We start from the raw sequence: 12,672 nt of genomic DNA, 5'->3' as shown, positions 1-12,672 counted from the left end.
TATCCCCTATCCATGCCCAGTATCTGCCCCCTCTACCTGCCAATCATCTGTCCCTCCGTGCCCAGTATCTGCCTTCCTGCCTTCCTGTCCCTGCCCATCATCCCTGAACATCATCATTGTGCTGCCCACAATCCATCCTCCTCCCTCTGCCCTCCATTTGTCCCCCCTCTCCATGCCCACCATCTCTACCCCTCACTCTGCCCAGCATCTCTCCCCTTTCTTTTTGCCCATCATTTATCACCCTCTCTCTGCCCATTATCCCCCCCCCCTTTACTTGTCAACCATCTGTCCATCCACCTCTCACTGCCCACCACCTGTCCCCCCTCTCTGCCCAGCAACTCTCCACCTCCCTGCCCATTATCTTTTCCCTTCTCCCTGACCATCACCTGTCTCCCCATCCCTCTCTAACCAGCATCTCTCCCCACCATCTGCCCCTTCTCCCCACCATATGCCCCCTCTCTCCACATCTGTACCACCCTCTTTCTACCCAGCATCTGTTCCCCACCAATCTCTCCCCAGCATCTGACCCTCTCTCCCCACATCTGTCTCCCTCTTTGCCCAGCATATGTAGATCTGTGCCCCTCTCCCCAGCATCTGTCCCCCCTCTCCCTGCCCATCATATCTCCTCCTCTGTTTGCTCAGCATCTATCCCCCTCTCTCTGCCCATCTTCTGTACACCCTTTTCCTGCCCATCATGTTTTCACCCTATACCTCTCTGCCCAGCAACTGTCCCCCTCTCCCCACATCTGTCCCCCCTCTAAACACCCTTTATTTATGTGTGCTGTCCCTTTATTGAATATGTGATGGAGGGCGCAAATATAGAGTTTGCAAGCATCGGCCCTGGTGTAGTAGCTTGGCTTTTTGCTCTTGGCTAGGCTAGGCTTGGCTAGGCTCATCTTCCTCTCCCACCGCTCTACCTCCGCCTCCCACCTATGTCTATCTCTTCACTGGCTAGCCACTCGCCGCCATCTGTATCTGTGAAAGGGGACGCACGCGCACGAGATGTGCGCGTGTCCCCTTCCGATGGCGCTTCCCCCGTGTCCCCGCTGGCTTGTCCGCGGTCACCCGGGGTCCCCACCGCCTCCCCGCACCCCCCCTAACCCTGTCTGTCTCCCTGAAGAGGAGACGGACAGGTTCCTGTCGCCCTGCCGCACGTAAACTGAGACGTGCGTGCGCGTGAGACGCACACGCATCTCAGTCAGATGGAGAGCCGGGCTGCTGGCGGATCGCCAGCGGTGACAGTCTGGCGATTAGCCAGCAAGAGGAAGCCCGGCTCCATCTGTATTTGTGTATATATATATATATATATATATATATATATATAAAAACAATGGCTAAAAACAATGGCTAAAGGTACAAGGGTAGCATAACTTTTGGTTTATCAGGAGGCAAGGAACACCCCTCGAAGAAGTCAGCAGAAAAAACCGATCAAGATTGACCTGTATGTACAGAAGAGGGGTGTTATTAAAGACCTGCATCATTTGTAGTACACTCTTAGCAATATTATAAATGATATAGCTCTCAAGAGCAAAAAATGAGCTATATCGTTCAATATACAGTATCACCCAATGTGTACACACCTTAAGTCACTGATTCCATTTTGGAAGGATGATCAAAAAAGGCTCTGAAGCTCTCACTATTGACAGTTCTAGCCCAATGTATAGTGTGTCTGGTTTGACTCTAGGATATAATGCTAGTGTACAGTATTACCATGGTAGGTGACTGGTGTATGGGCATACCTGCTAGAGTTGCCTAGTGGAAGCTAGCCTGTATTCTACCACTTTTATATGCATGGAGTGTTGTCATTGTTGGAGCTTACAGACTCGAAGCAAGGGGGCATGGTCTTGTGACACGTCCCTGTTCCCCAAGCTTCTGTGTTGCCCTCAGGCTGGTTAGCATTGATAAATGTACGATGTCTAGGTAGACAGTCAATAGGTCGACACCAAAAGGTCAACATGCAATAGTTCAACAAGGTCAAATGGTCAACATAAAAAAGGTTACATGGTTAAAAGGTTGCCATGAAAAGGTCAACATGAGTTTAAAAAAAAAATCTAGAATTAGAATAAAAGCATCCAACATTAAATTAAATTAAATTAAACTTTTGCAGCAGCCCCCAGAGGCATATTCCGGGTTCCGGGCAGTATTGTCCTCGTACTGCGCATGCGCGGAACCCAGTATTTCTGGGCTGGCGATCAGCAGCCCATGTAGAGGCATCAAGTAGAAAGGAAACACCTCCCAATGGGACTGCCTTGGGTGACTGGCAGGTCAGATTTCAAATAGGAAGTCGCTGCAAGTCACAGTGAAGCCAGTGCAGTCTCACAGACTATGGGCGGTATTCAATGAGCCTGATTCGCCATGTTTTTATGGCGAATTTGTGCTGTTTGGCGAATTTCTGACTAAAACGGTGAATCACCCTATTCAATGACCACATGGCGAATACATTTCAAGGTTTTTTTCACCATGATTCACCGAGTAGCAATCGCTATCTTTTTATGGTGAAGTGGAATGTGAACTTTTAAAATAAAGTGTTTTGTTTTTTACATTTGGTGTCAAAAAATCAGGAATTTTATTCTGAGGAGGGGCATGCTATTTTTATTCATGTGCTGTAAGCACATGAATATATATTTAATTAAAAAAAAAAAAATTTTTTTGTTTTTTTTTTACACAGCAGCCAGCAGGGGACGTCGGAGCCGAGCCGCTCATTACATATTCATATATTCACTGCACCCGATCGTTACGATCGGGTATAATGAATATACGGTCCCCTGCTGGCACCCCCGGGGGGCATAGGCGAATCTAGAATTATGGTAATGGGTGGTCCCAGATCTAGACATAATAGCAGGGGGACCTTTGCGCGGCGTAGCCGCGCGGCAAAGGGGGCGTGGTCTCATGGGAAGGAGGCGTGGCATCACAAAAAGGGATGTGGTATTACACTTTAGACCATACACAGTAATGCCCATTACACATTTTAGCAAACTCCGTAATACCCATTACACATAAAGCCACACGCCGTAATGCCAATTACACATAAGGCCACACACCATAGTGCCCATTACACATTGTGACACACATCATGATGCCCATTACATACTATATAACAAACCGTAATGCCCATTACATATTTGCCACATAAGTGCTGCTTACCTACGTGCTCATTGCTAGAGGGTTCTTGCTTGATGGCACCATAGTACCCATTACACATGATGCCGCACACCATAGTACCCATTACACATGATGCCGCACACCATAGTACCCATTACACATGATGCCGCACACCATAGTACCCAGTACACATGATGCCGCACACCATAGTACCCATTACACATGATGCCGCACAACATAGTACCCATTACACATGATGCCGCGCACCATAGTACCCATTACACATGATACTGCACACATAATGTCCCTTACACATGATGCTGCACACATGATGCTGCACACCGTAATGCCCCTTACACATTAAGCCACACATTATGCATAATGCCCCCACATACCGCCACTTGTAGCGTCCCTTAAGCAATGCCCCCAAAAGTGCCACTTACTGTAAATTTTTATATGGGCCTTCGCTGCTGCTGCAGGGAGAGATGGAGAGTGGTGCAGCTGCTTCTATGGGGAGAGGAGCAGAGCGCAGCGCAGAGCACGCTCCCACTCCCCTCCTGGTGTCCCCTCTAGCCGAGAGGACATTTGAAATATTGTGCTCGCTGTTGTTGTGCGGGATGTCGGGGGAGCACGCCGGGTGCCGGCACCACATGATTAAAGGGGGGGCAGGCTGAGGTGAAAGCGGGGAGAAGAATTGCAGCGGAAGCTGCAGGGGTGACAGTCATTGACAGCTGGGCAGAGAGCAGGGGGCTGCCCAGCTGTATTCAGAGCACTGCAGGTCACGGCTATTTGAAATAATACCCCTTTCACAACAGAAAATGTAGGGATTTAACCCGGGAATATGGCCCCAGGATCATGCAGGGACATTCCCAGGCTGACCCCTTATACACCAGCCTAGTCCCTGCATTTTCTGGTGTGAGGGGGAGAGACAACCACTCCCCCCTCCCTACCCCCCTTTAACCAACCAGCTATATTTTCGGAACCAACTGACCCATTTACATGAGACCAGTATCAAGTTGAAGAACTTTTGAGTTGGCTTCGAATGATTTTGGTCCCGTGAAACTGGGCTGTTTGATTCCAGAGAAATCTGCCCTCAAAGAACATAAACAGTCATGAAATTACATTTAAGAAATGAGAAAAACGGTTTAACCTCAATATCCTTGGAACCAATTAACCCATATGGATCCAGCCTGGTATCAGATTGAAGGCCCAGCGATTTGGGTTTGACTGAGATCAACCTCGAGCTTCAGTGATGCCGAAGAGGGAACTGGCAGCCGTTGAACTGGGTGGGGGTCGGAATTAGCGGGTCCCATGTTCTCCTATAGGGAAAACATTCCAGGTTTGCCTGGCCGTATCTCCGGTTCCCAGGGGGCTAGAGACATGGGGCTGGGCTCGTTGGAAAGCCCCATCCCTCAGCTACACAATGGGCTAATGGGTGGTCCTGTGCACCCCCGGACCACCCCCTAGATTCGCCTATGCCGGGGGGCAGCCTGTGCTGCCTGGCACCCGGGGAGCCCACCTACCCCCCAAAAAGTTCTGGGGCAGGCAGAGAGACTTCCATCTCTCTGCCTGCCACCGTCCTCAGGCTCCCTGCGGCAATCACCGCAGGAGCTCATATTCGCCAGTCAGGGGCAGCGAGCCCCTGACACGTTGAATACCGGAGCCCGCCGGCTCCGGAACGTGGCGAATGTGCAGCGAATCCTAAAAAGGATTTGCTGCACCTCGCAGGTATTCTCATTGAATACCGCCCTATATCTGGGTTCACTCAGGCAGGACACAGTGGCGGATTTTATCTGGGGGGTGGGGGGAGGTAAAAACCACCACTGGTAATATGTTAACAAAATACATTTGCAAGGTCAGTGGGGGTAGATGTATGATCTTCCATTATGGGGAAAGGCGGTATCAGCACTGCTATATGCCCTTTACAGAGTTTCCACCATGTATGACTAAGCAGGTATGTAGTCAATGACAGAGGCTTTATGGGTCCCATTCTATATCAGCACTGCTATCTGTAAGACAGCGCGCCAATATGCCAGCCAATGTGTGATAGGTTAATAGCACTGTTCTATCTCTTATAGCTATCAATTTCAACAACTGCAGTTATTGTTGCTTGTTCACCACAACAGTAACAGCTGTGGTGGTGGTGGGGGGTTCCAACAGCACATTACCATTGACTGATGTGCTGCTCACTCTAGCAAGGACCACCGGAGGGAAGGGAGGGGGTTTTGGGAGTTTTCACTCACCCACTTTGGCATCTTTGCGCTACTGCTTCCTTCTTTGCCTTGGTAAAAATGCAAAGCAGGAAGCGCAATACCTGCACGATACAAGTCGGTATAATACATTTACCCAAGTGAGCATTCTCAAACATACAGTACTGTAGTCAACTTCTCTCACTTCTTATTGAAATTGGTTTGAGAGTGTCCAACACCAGCCTAAGCAGTCTATACCCATGGTTCCACTTTACTCCAATTGATAGAGAAAATCATGTTACAAGTAAATAAAAATCCCATCTATAGCATGTGTACATATTTATGTATCCTTGTTCATCTTCATCTGCACCCATGCAATTATTTTGTCAGCACAAATACAATCTTTGCTACTTTTCTCTCACTGTAGCTGTTGAACTGTTTGAATATGGACAAGTTAATGGAGATACAAATTATAAACAAAGTACAACAGATTTTACATCTCCATTGTTCCAGCCAGTCATGGGATTTCCCTTTGGAAACCAGATAAGGAACTATGTATATGTGAGTACTGATATCTGAGATCCGTACAGTATTTCCACTTGTGTCTATGTCTGACCATGGAAAAATTATATTTCTTATTGTGTTTTCTTAATAGTACACAGACAATGGACAAATTGTCTTCCCGATTTTCAGAAACAACATCTTCTCTTACACTAACCCTCCACCAAATGGTTTCAGTGCAAATTATATTGTTCCCTCAATCGCTGTGTTTTGGAGTGATGCAGACTTCTCCAAGAACATGGGTACTACATACTACCAGGTACTTTATTTCATATTATGTCATGTAAAGATTGAAATATCTACATAGCACATACAGTATCTCCTGCCACACATATGCTACATCAGAAACTACACCTATTGAATGCAGAATGCTTTAGATAAACCTGCTCATTAATACCTGTCAGATATACAACCAAAGAAACAATGATGTCACTAAAAGAGTTGAGGACATGATCAGGAGATACAAGAACCCTGCATACACTGCTCAGTGGACACTGAAGATCACCTGGGAGAATGCTCCTGCATATCCAGCAAAGGACAATGATTCCCAGGTTAGTATTTCAGATGAACTTAACTAATTCCCAGGTTAGTAGGTCAAATGAATTTAACTAATTCCCAAACTGTCAAGAAATTGATTACACCTGCGCTGCTGAGCCTATGAGCTTTTGCTGAACAAAAGGACAACCGGAGACACTCATTAATAATGTAACAAATTTTATATAAAAAGAATATGAATAAAGATATATACTTTTAAATTGATACAAATATATTTAAAAACAAATACAATGAAGCATGCTCAATAGAAAGATATATAGCAGAAAACACTCTCCACTTGGATCATAGATAGATGCCTGATAGCAGAATTATAGCCAGTCTTGTTAGTTTAGCAAAGTTCAGCTGTTAGATAGCGAGGGGAAGGGGAATTTGCGGGGAACACAAGCCAGTAATGATGGGAGCAGGCAGATAGAATATGCACAGATGACAAAATAGCGCAGCACCCTTTTAGCGCGTGTAACGCAGATGGATGGTATACGGGAGACGCACTAATGTCCTGGAACATATGCTCACCCTCCTTAGAATGGATAGCTGGAGGGGCCAGGGAGCACGATGTTGTAGGTTGCTCGACCTGGTGTCCGTGATGTTACTGTGTCTGCAGCTCTGACGGGGAACCCGATGGTAGCAGGGGCTCTACCCGGAGCGATGGCTTGGTGACGTCCGCCAGAGGGGGGAGAGACGGAGGCTCCAATCTGCTGCCGGCTGAGATGGAAAGCCGTAGGCAGTGAACTTTCTTTTGGTCTTGAGAAAGTTCCCGTTTCCAAGGGTACGAAACGCGTTGACGCCTACTTCCGCTATACAGCAGAAACCTCCCCACTGTTTGCGATCACAGCCACACGCCATCTTGGAGCCGGCTCACGCTGCTTATCTGAGCCTAACTACAAACCAGCCGACTACATTTCCCATCAGCCATCACTGCCTACGGCTTTCCATCTCAGCCGGCAGCAGATTGGAGCCTCCGTCTCTCCCCCCTCTGGCGGACGTCACCAAGCCATCGCTCCGGGTAGAGCCCCTGCTACCATCGGGTTCCCCGTCAGAGCTGCAGACACAGTAACATCACGGACACCAGGTCGAGCAACCTACAACATCGTGCTCCCTGGCCCCTCCAGCTATCCATTCTAAGGAGGGTGAGCATATGGTCCAGGACATTAGTGCGTCTCCCGTATACCATCCATCTGCGTTACACGCGCTAAAAGGGTGCTGCGCTATTTTGTCATCTGTGCATATTCTATCTGCCTGCTCCCATCATTACTGGCTTGTGTTCCCCGCAAATTCCCCTTCCCCTCGCTATCTAACAGCTGAACTTTGCTAAACTAACAAGACTGGCTATAATTCTGCTATCAGGCATCTATCTATGATCCAAGTGGAGAGTGTTTTCTGCTATATATCTTTCTATTGAGCATGCTTCATTGTATTTGTTTTTAAATATATTTGTATCAATTTAAAAGTATATATCTTTATTCATATTCTTTTTATATAAAATTTGTTACATTATTAATGAGTGTCTCCGGTTGTCCTTTTGTTCAGCAAAAGCTCATAGGCTCAGCAGCGCAGGTGTAATCAATTTCTTGTCTTTTTAACCCTTTAGTGAGATCTAGCACTCTCACTTACACTCTGCAGCAGCTATCCTTATATACGGTTTTTATTATATTATATTGTATTATCTTTTTTGGTTAAGCTTTTTTGCTTATCTGAAACAGCGCCAGGATCTGTGAACTTGAGGGGCTCTTTTGGGTCCTCTTACGCTCACAGAAAATTCCCTAATTCCCAAACTGTAACTGCAGTAACTTAAACTATTTTGATAAGATGTAATTGTTTGCTAATATTTTTTATATTTTTGCTTCTGTAAATGCATAGACCAACACATACCAGGCTCTGCTGACCACTGATGGGTTTTTGTCATATGTTTTAATGCTGTATAAAGATGGCGCCATGAACTGGGATGAGACTGAACGCATACCCAAACCACTGATTGGTTACTGCAGGTAAGATTAGACTATTGTTTTATGTTAATGATATTTACTTGATATTTAATATAGGTTTGTCAGAGTGATAACGTTAATGATATATTTTTCATACTGTCTAGTGTGTACCCACTATAACATTAACAATGCTCACTCTCGCGGATCATAAACAAACACCCTTGTAGTCTGAACATGCAGTCAAATCTGACAATATCATCAGTGACTGCATGTACAGTGGGGTCTGGGTGACATCACTGAACAATATTGTTAATGATATTAGTGTATCCTTCATTCGGCGGTGCTGCATATCATATAGAGTGTACCCAGCTTCAGATTGAGTATCAGATTTGCTGTCCACAAATGATAAAAGACATATGAGGGACATATGCTGTCACTCGCAAAATGGGGGAGTTGCTAATTCATAGATTTGTACAATCACTGGAAAACAGACAGTCTATAAAACAGTATATACAGGGCCGTTTCTAGACAATTTAGCTCCCAGGGCGAAAAAAAAAAAATGCGCCCCCCCCCCCCCCCCAAATACATAACATGGTATAGAAAAAATTGAGCGCGCCGGAGGCGCGCGCCAAAATAGGGGTGTGGCTTAATTTAAAAGGGGTGTGGCTTCATATAAGGGCGTGGCCTAGCCGGAAAACAATTACCTTACATCACACTTTTGCGACCTGCGTGACCAGACATTGGTTACCGCAGGAGTTGTCATTGTCCTACTGCACTTAAGTTGGCGGGCTGAAGGCCACACAGTGACATAAAAAACATAAAGGCCCACACAGTTACCTAGTACACCTCACAGATCAAGGCCAAACAATGACAGGCTACTTAAATCATTATACACTATTTATCCATGATGCCAATTACACATGACGCCGCACACCGTGATGACAATTACACATTACGTCACACACTGTGATGACAATTACACATTATGCCGCACACTGTGATGCCAATTACATATTACGCCGCACACCGTGATAAAAATGACACATTTTTGTTGCACACCGTGATGCCCATTACACCCCACACTGGGATGGCAATTACGCAATACTCCCCACACCGTAATGCCCATTACACATTATGCCCCACGAGCCGCTGCCGCACAACTGATGCCATTTACTAATATGCCCCCACAGTGCCAGATATGCCCCCACAGTGCCACACATATATGCCCCCACAGTGACACACATATATGCCCCCACAGTGCCAAATATGCCCCCACAGATATGTCCCCACAGATATGCCCCCACAGTGCCAAATATGCCCCCACAGTGCCACACATATGCCCCCACAGTGCCACACATATGCCCCCACAGTGCCACACATATGCCCCCCACAGCGCCACACATATATGCCCCCACAGTGACAGCTATTCCCTCAAAGGCCACACATATGCCCCCACAGCGCCACACATATATGCCCCCACAGAGACAGATATGCCCCAACAGTGCCAAATATGCCCCACAGTGCCACAGATATATGCCCCCACAGTGCTGGATATGCCCCCCACAGCGCCACACATATATGCCCCCACAGTGACAGCTATTCCCACACAGTGCCACACATATGCCCCCACAGCGCCACACATATATGCCCCCAGTGACAGCTATGCCCCAACAGTGCCAAATATGCCCCACAGTGCCACAGATATATGCCCCCACAGTGCCAAATATGCCCCCACAGTGCCACAGATATATGCCCCCACTTTGCCACAGATATATGCCCCCACAGTGCCAAATATGCCCCACAGTGCCACAGATATATGCCCCCACAGTGCCACAGATATATGCCCCCACAGTGCCAAATATGCCCCCCACAATGCCACAGATATATGCCCCCACAGTGCCACAGATATATGCCCCCACAGTGCCACAGATATATGCCCCCACAGTGCCAATATGCCCCACAGTGCCAATATGCCCCACAGTGCCAATATGCCCCACAGTGCCGGAAGCAGCATATACAGTAACTCACTGTGCGTGCCTCCCCCTGCTGCCATCGCCTCTGCTGCAGTGCTGCCTCTTGTTCATCTTCCTTGGGGAGGGGAGGGGAGCGCACCGCATGTCTCTCCTTCCCCTTCACTGAGCTGTCAGCCATCCATACATCGCGGGCTGTCTCCTGATTGGCTGACAGCCCAGTGACAGCCCAGTGAGAGAGGGGAAGGAGAGACGCACGATGCGCTCCCTCCCCTCCCCATGGAAATCAATCAGCGGCGCCGGCGGTGAACGGTGAGCGCTGAGAGGGGGGAGGAAGGGAGGCAGCGCTGGGGGGAGCTGCTGCCGGGCGCCCCGGCTGTTTATTAGAGGTGGACAAGCCGTGCGGCGCCCCGGGCTGCTGCACGGCTTGTCCGCCTCTAGAAACGGCCCTGAGTATATAACACCAAGCTAACTTCCTACAATCTAGTCAGCCACTATACCCATCCTGCTCCATTTCCTCAACGTTCCCACATTGCTTTTCACCTTCAACCTCCACAAAAATGCTACTTTCTGTATTTGCCAGGACCATGCCATTCAGTCTTCTGAACCAGTAGACAGTATCATCTCATTCTATTTCCACAATGATTGCAGTCAGTCAGCATATCCATTCAGTAGTCTTAACTATCCTAGTTCTTTATCAAAACTAGGGATGTGTGCCGGCCTCCGTAATACGATTTGCATCTGTATCACCCTCCGGTTTTGGATCTGTATTTGGTTTTGCCAAAAAAGTCCTGGTTGGTTTTGGATCTATATATTTTTGAAAAATTATAAAAACCGGTAGCATAAAAGATGCTCCAAAACAGTGCATAATGCAAAGAAAAGTGGTGCAAGATGGAATTCCCCCCTTATGTTGTATTTATAAAACAGGACATACACAGTTCAACAAACCAATAACTTCAAATACACAATTGCTGATGAGCCACAAATGTGTATCAATAGTTTACAGTTTAAGATAATTCTTTATAGCCTATTTATCTTTACTGTATCATATCCTTTAAATTTCACCCACCCAAAATAAAGAAAAAAAAGAAAAAGCATTTATCACATTCTACTGCGGCTGAATAGTGTCTCCTTACAGAATACTTTTTAGTACAATCTTTATTATTTTTATTGTTTATTTTTAAGGGTTCAGCAGTTCACCTGGAACCTTTGCATTCTGGTGGAACTAATGCCTATTTCCCTATAGATTGTAATCTTGCAAACAGGGCTCTCATACCTTTGACTGTCTGTAAATACCCAGTTTGTATCTCTGTCTCCTCCTATTGTAAACGAAATATGCTGCGCTATATAAGAAACTGTTAATAAATAAATAATTATGCTCACACACACAGTATGAATGCATGGTGCGTGGGCATGTGTTTGTACTGCATGCATTCTCAACTAGATTGCATTGCCTATAATTCAAATCACATGCAATGGACAACAGCGTGCGATTTGAACTAGATGCAATGCGATCTAATACAGAAAGTACAGGCTGCACATTCTTTGCGATATGCAATGCGATATGCAATGCAAAAGTTCAAAACGCATGCAATCATCGCACCGTATATGGGCACCTTAATAGAATACATAAACAAATCAGCAAAACTAGAAAACAATGACTTTAGGCCGATTTCATCTGATTTCTCAGCCCATTGTGTCAGATGAAATAGGAATATTGAACTAAGTTTATAGTGGCAGAAACTAAAGTATAGGTGAAACTTTATAGTTATGCCCCTGTGACTAACACCAGATGGTATCCTGAAAGTAAGTATGCGGGCAGGGTTAGCGTTTGGCCGGGCACTAGTGGGAGACTAAGGGGTACGAGGTTTAAGTGTAGTAAAGGAGAGTTAGGGGAGGGCAGGGGAAGGAGAAGGTAAATATTCTTAACTGACCTCTGTTGGGATTCCCTTATTTGGGATGCTGGTGTCGGTATTCTTGTCACCAGCATCCCCACAGATGGTCATCCATATGTATTCCTGTGGCAGATATCTGAGATGCAGTGACGCGGCGGGAGGGAGCTGAGGTGAGCAACCCCCGCCCCTGTAGAGCCACTCGGCCGACGCATCTCCCCCCTGGAGTGACACGGCGGCCCACACCGCTTCACCCGGCACTTCCCCGTGGAGCAGAGCGGCGTGGCGGCCGCATCAACCCCCCCTTCCTATTTTTATGGGATTGGTTTTATAAATATGCCCCATACATTCAGTTGAGTCACTCAGTAATACTTTATGTAACTAATACACTGTATACTGCATTTTTGTAATAAATATGGGAACCTGTTAATAAGAGGCCCCTATTTATTTAATTATGTAAAATTGGGCAGTGTCATGGATC

Source organism: Crinia signifera, chromosome 3 (genome assembly GCF_055691185.1).
Source record: "Crinia signifera chromosome 3, ASM5569118v1, whole genome shotgun sequence".
Taxonomy (NCBI): domain Eukaryota; kingdom Metazoa; phylum Chordata; class Amphibia; order Anura; family Myobatrachidae; genus Crinia; species Crinia signifera.
This window is presented reverse-complemented; position numbering follows the sequence as displayed.